Genomic DNA, 10,221 nt, shown 5'->3' on the forward strand with positions numbered 1-10,221 from the left:
GTGAGCTTGTCTTGTGCAATGCCACAAAAGAAATACTATGCTGGCCAATAGAAGCAATCTGCTTGCCAGCTTGTCCTAGACAATCCATAAGCATGAGCCCTGAAAGCTTTTCAGAGCACCTGGTCAACGCATGCCTGAGGCGGAGGGTTGGAGAGTATCCTGGAGAAGAAAGAGATGGGAACAATTCCAACCACTGAAAGGGGACTTAGAAAAATTCAAAAATAGCATTTCAAAGTGAGGACCACCCCCACCCCCCGCACCCGAGGCCCAGGGACTCTGTTTGTCTAGGTCTCAGGAGAATGTTAGATGGTAGAATAAAGATCGTCTCGTATTCTTTGCTACTGCTCCCACTAAGAGGTAATCTAATTACCTCTTTGAATCTGAGATTTCAAAGACCAGGGCATAAGAAGCTTTGCAGTTTCCATTTAGCCTCTTGGAGCACTCCTTCTGGTAGCCCTGAGTCCTCTTGGAAGAAGTCTGAGTACCCTGAGGCCATCATGGCAGATAGTCCATGTCTGCAGGTGCTTTAGTCAGCATGCTCAGCTGAGAGCCCAGTCTCCCAGCCACGGCCCCAGAAATGTAAGTGAAGACACCTTGTACCCTCTGTACTAGTCTATGCACCTGCTAAATCCCACCATGTGACTCTGAAGACTCTATATGAAACAGAATTACTCAGCTAAACCTCTTCCTGAATTGCTATTCCACAAAATCAAGAGATATAGTAAAATGGGTATTTTAAGCCACTGACTTTTGGAGTGGTTTGTTATGCAACAATACATACCCAACCTCAAAATGTTTATCATCTAATTGGGGAGACAGGGTTCAGGGCTTATGAAGGAGTAACAATGCAAGAGAAGGTGTGAATGTGTAATGAGTGTTAAAGACAATTATATTCTGTTAGAATGCAGAAAAGGAAGAGATCCCTTTGAATTTGGAGGAAAAAGGTAGACTTTCCAGAAGAGATGGGATTTCAGCTCCACTTGAAAATACAAAAAGGATTAAGACATATGGAGAGGCAGGCACGGGGTACTTCTGGCAAGCAGAGAGGTTAAGTTGGGAACGTGTAGGTAGTCCCAAGAGGCAGTCTGTGTAGTTCCTTTTGACTAGAGCAGAGGGGTTCTGCTGTAGAGGAAGATGAAGCTGGAATGGTGAAGCAAAGTCATACTGCAGATGGGAAAAATGCTTTGTCTCCATCTTGTGGCCTTGGAAACTGTTCAAAGGGTTTAGAGGCTCAACTAATGGAATCCAGAGTATATTTCAGGGAAATCACTATGATGACTTCATGCTCCCTCTTTTTATTTGAACCTCAAGAGTTGTCCCACAGTTCCAGTGTTCCAGAATTTGACAAACCAATCCATTGTCAGCCTGTTTCTTCCCTTTATAGTCTGATAAATTTGGAACACGTCCTTCTGAAGAGTCTTCTTGGTCTGTCCAATTTGGTGAAACAACTCGTATCTCTGAAGCTACATTAATCTGTTGTGTCTCTCTGGCAGTTTCGATCAAATTGAATAGACAATTCTGTTACCTCTTCTATCAAACCGTTAGTGCTCCCTATACTCCCCCAGCCCTGGGCTCCGCCCCCTCCCACACACCTTCTGCTCCTCTCCTCCTGACCAGCCCCCCTTGCACCTATTGTCTATCCCACCTGTGCCAATGCTCGAGTGCCGTCTGGAATAATTGGTGCCACCTGCAAATATGTCTCACTTCCTCTACTAAACTATGAGAGCCTGTTGAAAGGTCCTCGTCATTCCTCAACCACTCCCTTCCCATTCCAATAATCCTCTTCAATGTTGTCCAAAAGATCTTTCTAACGTAGAGATTTGATGTCATAGACACATCGGGCCTTTTGATAGCTCCTTGGTGCCGACTACTCACGCTTGGCAGTCAAAGCTTCCTTGCTGGCCACATCCCTGGTCATTTTCCCCATCCTAACTAGAGTCATTGCAGCTCTTCTGACAAGGTCTTTGTGTCCTCTGGCCTTTGGTGCCCTGTTCCTTGTGCTTCAAGCACCCTTCCCTCTGCCTCAGGCCTGATTAACGCCCACTTTTTGGAGTCTCAGCTCTGGTTTTACCTTCCTTGGGGTACACCCCAACACCCAGATTGGGTTGGAATCCCCCCTCTCCAGCAATGCTCCTCTGGTACCCAGTGCTCCCTCTCAGCATTTGTCACAGGTGTCCCAATTCTCTGTCCACTAACCTGAGGGCAGGAGATGTATCTTTCATTCTTGCATTTCCCCAGCATCTAGCTCAGTGACTCAAGGTAGGTGCTTGTTAAGTATCTGTTGACTTGAAATGGGCTCCACTTAATCAACTCACTCTCCTAAATATTTTACCTTCCTGTCATTTCAGAAGCCCAAACTTATTTGAAAGTTGATGTTTAGGCAATTACAGGCTGCCTGATCAGCAGAGCCATTCTTTCGGAAGGAGCTGTCACTTGAAATCAGTGCAGAGTGCGCAATAAAATGCCCCCTTTTTTAAGCACTTTCACAACCGTTTCTCATTCTGTGCTCATAACCACCTGGTGGGAGGCAGGAAAGGCATCACCATCGTGGTTTCCTAGGCACACATGCTGAGCTTCAGAGAGACCAACTTGCTTTCCCAAGCTGGCCGCAGGAGAGGGGAAGTCGGTCCAGGCGACAGCTGCACAGCACCCCGCAAGCAGCCGCTGTATCGTCCTCCCTCTTAGACCCACACAGGGCCTTGCCGCAGATGAGTAAGACACCTCTGACGGCTTCCACTTTGAACAGCAACAAAACCCTAGTCACCCCACCAAAGCCAGAGAAACATAATCTCACTGCCTCTGGGTTTGCTCCCCAACCCCTTCGATTAAAGCTGAGCAGACAGAAAGGATGACATTTCTGAACTCAGACACGGCGATGAGCTGAGAAAAACAAGCATCTGTGGCCCCTGCCGGGACCCACCAGGTGGAGGGGATGTTGCCCCGGGTGCTGCAGGAGGTGGGGAGGGGTCTCCCAGGAAGCTGCCCTCCACGGAGAGTCCATCAGCAAATTGTCTCATGTCGCCATAACAGCCAGGAGCAAGGAGGGGGAGCAGGGTTTTGTCCAAAAAGAGCTAGTGTATTGTAAACATGATAAAAGGGGCTGGAAAGCCCCACTTATCACTGACTAATGTGTCCCCAGGTCATCGGGAGTTGGACCCCCACCAGCAGCCCTGAGCAGGGACAGAGAATTCCCAATTAACCCCATCTAACCCCATCAGCTGTGAGCAGAGCCAGGGCGAAGGTCTGGTTCTCCCTCTTGCTAAGTGATTCCCATGGTCATTAGGCACTCGCGGGGCTCAGCACAGATTCTAGGAAGCCCTTTGCTAGGCTGCAGAAGTACCTCTGAGCCCCCTGCTCCTGGGGGCCACACGGGTCAGAGTAGGTGTGTGGGCATCCTTGGAAGGAGAGGAGCTCTGAGGAAGACCGAGTTAACATGAGGCTGGGGCAGTTGCAAGGGGAGGAGGTGGTCATCTGGTTAGTACTTCTGGAGGCTTGTGGTTCAGCACAGGCAGCTATGGGTTGGCTTAATTTGTACTTGAGGGACTGGTTGAGAAATCGGTCTCTTGTGGCTCTTAATTCTAATGATTTCATTCATTCCTTACAAGCCCCTTGTGTGCAGGTATCTTCACTGATAAATGAGAAAAATGAGGCTCAGAGAGGTTAAGTAAAAGGCCTCAAGTTACACAGCGGGTAAGTGGCCAGCTGAGACCTGAACTCAGGTTTTGCTGACTCCCAGCCTGGCATTTCAGTGTCAGTTGGACCAGATGCACCAGATCAGTATTTAAGTGTGAAAGCTTCTGAGGGATGTTTGGTCAAGTGAGTTCTACTTTCATCTAAATATACTTTACCCCACCCTCAGGGAGCCTCTCTTGGTTGTCTCTGTCTCCTTCTTTTGGGTCCCCCTTAACCTGGGTCACTGAGCCATGGGGGAACAGACAGGGTTCAGGATTGGATACGTAGAGCCTGAGTTTGATTTTCCAGTTCGGTCCTTTTGGCCAAATCAATTAGTTCCTCTGAACCTCAGTTTCTTTATCTGTTAGATGGGGACAATACCCACTCTATGTATTTCACCATGTCGAAGGAGAATTAAATAAGAAGGGGAATGAAGGACTTTGCACAGGATCTGAGAGTTAGTTATTGTCGCAGCGATTGTTGTGGGACCTCCTGAGTGAGTTTCATGCCTACAGTTTTTGCCCCCTGACCCACCTGCTTCTCCAAGCATATTGCCTTTAAACTCACCCGCCTACCATACCGCCTTATGCATGTCTCCCACTCAGGAACCATAATCCTTGTGGCCTGGAACTCAGATTTCCTGACTGGCCCACCTCCCGCTCCCAAACCTAGAGCCTCTGCTTGCTTGCCCAACCAAGGGCTCAAGTCACAATCCTACTTGGGAGCCCAAACACACTGTGTGCTCTCATACCTGCGGACCTGTGGGCTTGTGCTGGCTCCTTGAAGTGATCTGTGCCCTATTCCAAGCTGGCTCAGATCCCAACCCCCGCTCTGGCTGGATTCCTGACCACCCATCCTGCGAAGCCTCTCCACTTTCTCATCTTTATCATTCCCTGTGCATCAGCATTCACCTCCTGCGCATGCTGGTTTTCCTATATAAGCCATCTCCAGCTTAGATCACAAGCTTCTTGAGGGCAAAGACCTTGTGTCTTTCAGTGAATCAGCTCAACTGATCTAGGCTGGAGAGGCAGAGGGGTTACAGGGATGTCCTCAGGAATCCATCCATCCACATGTCAGAAAAGGGTGTCTCACCCTGCCATGTGAGCCCCAGAAGCAGCGGCACTTTGAGGATCTGGCTTGCTGGAGAACTCAATATACATCCACAAATGGACTAAAGGTGTGGAAATCCAGTGTGCGTGTGGGGCTGGGGTTGTTTTTGGCAGGTGGCAACTTTATGGGACCTGGCAAAGAGTGCCAACCTAGAAGCCCTTCCCTCTATTCTATAACCCCATAGAACTTCTGCCGAGCACGCGGGAGCCTCTGTATCATCCTCCTTCACCTCTGCCGTTCAATGAGTCCTCAGGGTTTCGGGTGTGTGATGGGAGGCAGGGGCGTTGAGTAAGTGCCTTCCATACCCTTGATTACCAGGCAACTTAGAGGCGACCAGCCTGCTCATTTCTCCATGGAGACACTGAGGCCCAAAGAGGGGATTTGACCTGCCCACATCACAGAGAGTTCAAAGCCTAGCTGGGGTTGGAACAACATGCCTGACTCCCAGGCCAGTGCTCAGCTCCCCGTCTCACACTGCCTCTTGGCTAACATATGTAGTGATTGATGCCTTGCATGCACAGTTTCTGGAAGCACAGGCTGGCACCTGGAGCTCAGGGACCATCCCTGCGTTCACATTGCCTTCAAACTCCGAGGAGGTGAAGAAGCCCACCCAGACTGAAAAGTCTCCAAGGGGGAATCCTTCAGCCTCTCTCCAAGGCCCCCAAACCTGCCGTGTCTTGGCAAACCCTATCTGTTTTATTATTTTTCTGTCTTCAAAATGAAGATGCTGTCTCCCCAGACCAGGCGGCATGGTCTCAGGCTCTGCTGTCCAAGAAGCTCACCGCTCGCCCCAGTTGCTGTTGGGCACTTGAAGAGTGGCTAGTGCAATTCAGCCTGGGCTGCAAGTGTAAGATACACACTGGCTTTCAAAACACTATTGAAAATATATAAAATATCTCAAACTTTTTTACATTGATTCATGTTGAAATGATAACGTTATTAAAATGAGTTGCACCTATTTCTTTTCCTTTTTTAAGTTGACTTCGAGAAACTTAAAATTAAACCTGGCACTCGCATTTGTAGCTGTGCTCTATTTTTATGGGACAAAGCCCGTCTAGACTGTATTTGTGGCTCCCCATGAGAGCAGGCCCTCCTCATGAGGGCGGAGAGCTGACTTGGGTAGTACGTCCTCCACGCATTCACCCTCTCCCAGCCTCAGATCCCCAGACTGGCGCATGCTGATGCGCAGAGTGGGTCTGCAGTTCTCCAGACTGAATGGCCCAGCCCTGAGGACTCCCGTGAGGTCCCTCGGATCCCGACTCTCAGAGTCGGGTATGAGGGTGATCAAGGCAGGCCTTCTCTTGAAGGCCAATGGGGTCAGGCCAAGCATGAGGCAAGCCAGGTGCCAAGGGCGCAGAACGTAAGGAGGCACTCACTCTCAGAAGGAGCGGGCTGACCCCAGGAACTTCATCTGCCGCTCCCCTTGCGCCCAGCTCCAATATGGTTCCTTCAGCAGGACCGGGCAAGGGCCACATCTCCACAGAGGTTCACAGATGAACGTACCACAGTCCCAGGGTGGTCCTAACAGCCCCTTCCTCCCACAGGCAAAAGCCCCACTCAACACCCACCGAGCCAGCCCCCAATAACCAGATCCGCTGCCAGGGCCTCCTTGCCCCACTTCGGGCCGTCAGGAGACAAGCTGCATTAATGGCGATAATTTCGCAGCTTTGAAAGGGAAGCGCCCAAAAGCCTGAGGCATGCGGCTGGAGGAGCCCTGTGAGGAGAGGGCCAGACGGCAGGCATCCCTCAGAGGCCTCCATGTGCTGCAGGCCATGGGCTAACGTGTCCCAACACTGACAGGCTTCCTTGCACAAGCCAGACCTCACAGAGTGAGGGGGGCGCATGAGGAGGGGGGGCAAGGAGGCTCGGCAGGAGGGTCGGAGGCTCATCCATCAAGAACCATCAAACAGCAGGGCCACAGGCCTGTCTGAACATTGGGCTTTTTAAAGGGGACTTCTGCAAAACCTTAGCCTCCTAGAATCAAGCACATTCCATTGGTGGGGGATTAGGGGGTCTGCAACCCAGGCTGGGATGCCCCCCTAAGCCTGCTCTCCCACAATGCTGGGACTGAACTCCTCTACACCCCCCTCTCCCAACTGGAGCTGTGGTTAAGGGGCCCAGGGCAAGATAGAAATTGGTGGGGCCTGCTTTTAAGAAAATAGCATACAATTTGAGAAGCTATCTTTACTATCTCTTCTTTTTTTAAATCAGGAGATCTGGGTTGCAGTAGAAATCTCCAAAGCCTTGTTTATGCCAAGAGCTGAGGCTGCAGAGTGGAAGGCTCCCTCAGATAAGAGCAGAGGACCAGCTTTCCTCCTCACCGAACCTAACACCTGCACCCGGCTCGCCAAGCACCAAGGGTCAGCTGACCTCAAGTGTCCTGAGTGCTCACAGCCACGATCAGGCCCTTGCTGATCTCATGCAATTCTTTTATTTTTGTGTGTTTGGGTTGCATAGTAGGAGCATCAACTCTGCAGCATGAGTTCAAATCTGGGCTCTTGCACTTCCTAGACTGGCAATCTCAGGCCAGTTGCTTAACTTCTCTGTGCCTCAGCCTCCTCATCTATAAAATGGACATAGTGATAGCACCTTCCTCATAGGGTTGTTGTGGGATTTGAATAAGGTAATAATTACAAAGGGCACATGCTACAGGTGTGTTTTGTTAAAAGAAATTTGACCAGCTTCCCTGCCCAGAGATGCTCACCATCCATCTGCTGGCCCTGGTTCAGGCCTTTGGCAGGCCCTGTCCTGTTAGTTCAGGGAAGTCCTTTCTGACCCTGTGTCTATTTTCTTACGGGACAGGGGAGGGAGCCAAGTTGCAGAAGAGGCCCAGGGAAGGCCTGGCTTGGCCTCTGGTCCTTGCTCCTGACCCCGCCCGCCCGTCCGCACTGGTCAGAAACCAGGGTGTGCAGCTTCTTCCCGGGGAGCGGGGCCTGGGTTGGGCCGGGCCAGCCGCTCCTCACTGCTCAGGAAGAGATGACAGTCAGGGAATGCATTTGTAACCGCCCACGGGCAGCACAAAGGTGGCTGCAGGAGGAGCTTCCTCTCTAGGAGGAAGGGAGAAGGTCAGCGGCCCACATCCGGACCTGCCTGTTCCTCCCAGATGCTGTGGAAAGATGTCCTAGTCACTTCGTCATTGCTGGGCGGGGTCTTTCCTTCACACTGTGGCAGATCCCTTGGAGGACCCCAGTCTGCTGGGCTGGGCGTACACTCGCAGGCACACAATCCTCCTCCCCCTCCCCCACATACACATAGTTCAGGGGCTGCAGGATGAAGCGACCAATTATTGACTTGCCCGTCTGCTTGACATTCCATGGGGCTGTCCTGGGCCACATGGCACAATGGGGACATTGGCAGTAATGGTCATTCCCAATGTCAGTGTTTACTGCTCAAGAGGTCAAGGTCATGGGTTTAGCCTTAGAGCCATAGATTTCCTTTTCTTCCATAGCCACAGATTCATCCTGTACCAGGGCTTGCTCTCTCACACGTGCGTGATATGTATCAGTTTGTGACTCAGCAGGAGGATAAAATTCTATCTTCCTGCTCCTGCCGCTTGGGCTGGGGGTGGGTTATTCCAAGCATCATCTTCACAGGGGACCGCTGGACTCTGTGATGCAAGCTGTCTAAGAAGGTCACTTCACTGGCGCTGCTGTGGTACCCCTTTATCCAATGTGGACAAGGAGGCTCTGGGCCGCATGGAGAGCTGCTCCAAGATCCCAGAGCTGGCTCCTGCGTGACGGGGGTGGGCGCTCCTGCCCCGCGTTTTGAGAGAAGGAGGCCCAGGGAGGGGGTCCCAGGAGAGAGGAGGGCCTCCTGGCTAAGGGGGAGGCAGAGCGCTGCAGGAAACCCTGGGAAAAGGGGCTCTGAGGTCTTTGCAGGGAAGGTCCCAGTTTTCCTGCAGCCTCAGGCAGAGCTCAGACTTGTGTTCACATGAAGGCTTCCTGAAGGGCTCCTGAGTTTGGGATTTTATGCCTCTTCTGTCCACTCTGACCTTGATTGAGCATAAAATAAGAATATAAGAGCAGATCTTGGGACAAAGTTGCTGTGAGAGATGATGGGTTCCATCCATCCATCCGTTGAATACCCACAATAAGCTACATCCATCCATCTATCCATCCGTTGAATACCCACAATAAGCTAAGCTTGGCGTTGGGTCCTGGAGATCTAGAGGGAGGAAGCCATGACTCCTACCTTCAACATGTTTTCCAGCGAGGGACACAGACTCTATTAGGATAGAAGTACCCTGCCTGAAATGGCTTAAAAAACAAGAAAAACTTATCTTACACAGCAAGAAGGCCAAAGGGAGGAGGCTGTGGTATTGGTCAATTCAGGGGCTCGATACGTCACTGAGAACTCAGGATTTTTCTCTTTCTGCCTGCCAGCTCAGCTCCTGGTGTCAAAGTGTCGGCCACACACCTGGGTACTGCAGGCCAATACTATAAAATTTAGTATTTAGTTACTTACAGTGTAAATCACTGAAGGGTAAGAGGAACAGTTTCTTCTTGCAACTCTCTTAAAGAGAGAGGACTTTCCAACAAGCCCCAGCTGAACTTGGCTTCAACCCTCATTGGCTAGCGTTGCATCACTTGCCCATGTTCAAATTAATCTCTGAAGAGGGAAAAGGGATGATCACATCTGCCTTTACCTTCCCTGAGAGAATGGGTATCTCATCAGAACTGGAGATTTTTTACCTAGAAGAAGGGGGACCAGGCTACTTGCAGTGTCTGTTGGCAACCAGATGCCAGCATTTTCTGTTTCTTCCCCCACCCCAGGTCGGGAAACCCCTCCTGGCTTTCTCAGCCCCCTGCTCTGTTTGTTTTTCTCTTTAGACTCACTGCTTGGCCACAAACTGCTCCTTGTTTGTTGTTAAAACTTGCCCAAGTGAAAACTTCCTGCCACAGAGTTTTCTCTCTCTATCTTGGTCATACATACACACACACACACACACACACTCTCTCTCTCTCTCTCTCTCTCTCTCTCTCTCTCTCTCTCTCTCTCTGTACTCTGAACTATGAGGGAAGTGTCTGTCCAGTGCATTGCCCCCTCCTCAGCACAGACACCTTCCCCTTGCCCATTTCTGTTGGGGTTTGCATAAGCAGGCATCTTTGGGCCTCCATTTCTGCACAGGCACTTCACAGAGCCAAAGGCTGAGCTTGAACTAAGGCAAAGGAAAAAGGCTGATTGTTAGCTCATCTGATCCACTCGACCTCCTGTGCTCCATGTGGCCTGACCACAAGGATGATGCTTACAAGCCAGCGTTCAGGGAGAGAGGCTGCTTGTCCAGCCGCATCCATCGCAGACACTGGCAGGAATCTCAGTGGTAAAAATCTTGCTGCATCAGCCCAGAGACAGAGCACGACAGCCAGGTCTTGCGACGGGAACCAAAAGACCTGCTGCAAGTGACTCAACCCTCGCTCTACTGACATATGTACCTGGGCT

The sequence above is a fragment of the Pteronotus mesoamericanus genome, unplaced genomic scaffold, assembly GCF_021234165.1.
Source record: "Pteronotus mesoamericanus isolate MK-2021 breed Mesoamerican mustached bat unplaced genomic scaffold, CSHL_Meso_final contig_269, whole genome shotgun sequence".
In the NCBI taxonomy this organism is placed as follows: Eukaryota; Metazoa; Chordata; class Mammalia; order Chiroptera; family Mormoopidae; genus Pteronotus; species Pteronotus mesoamericanus.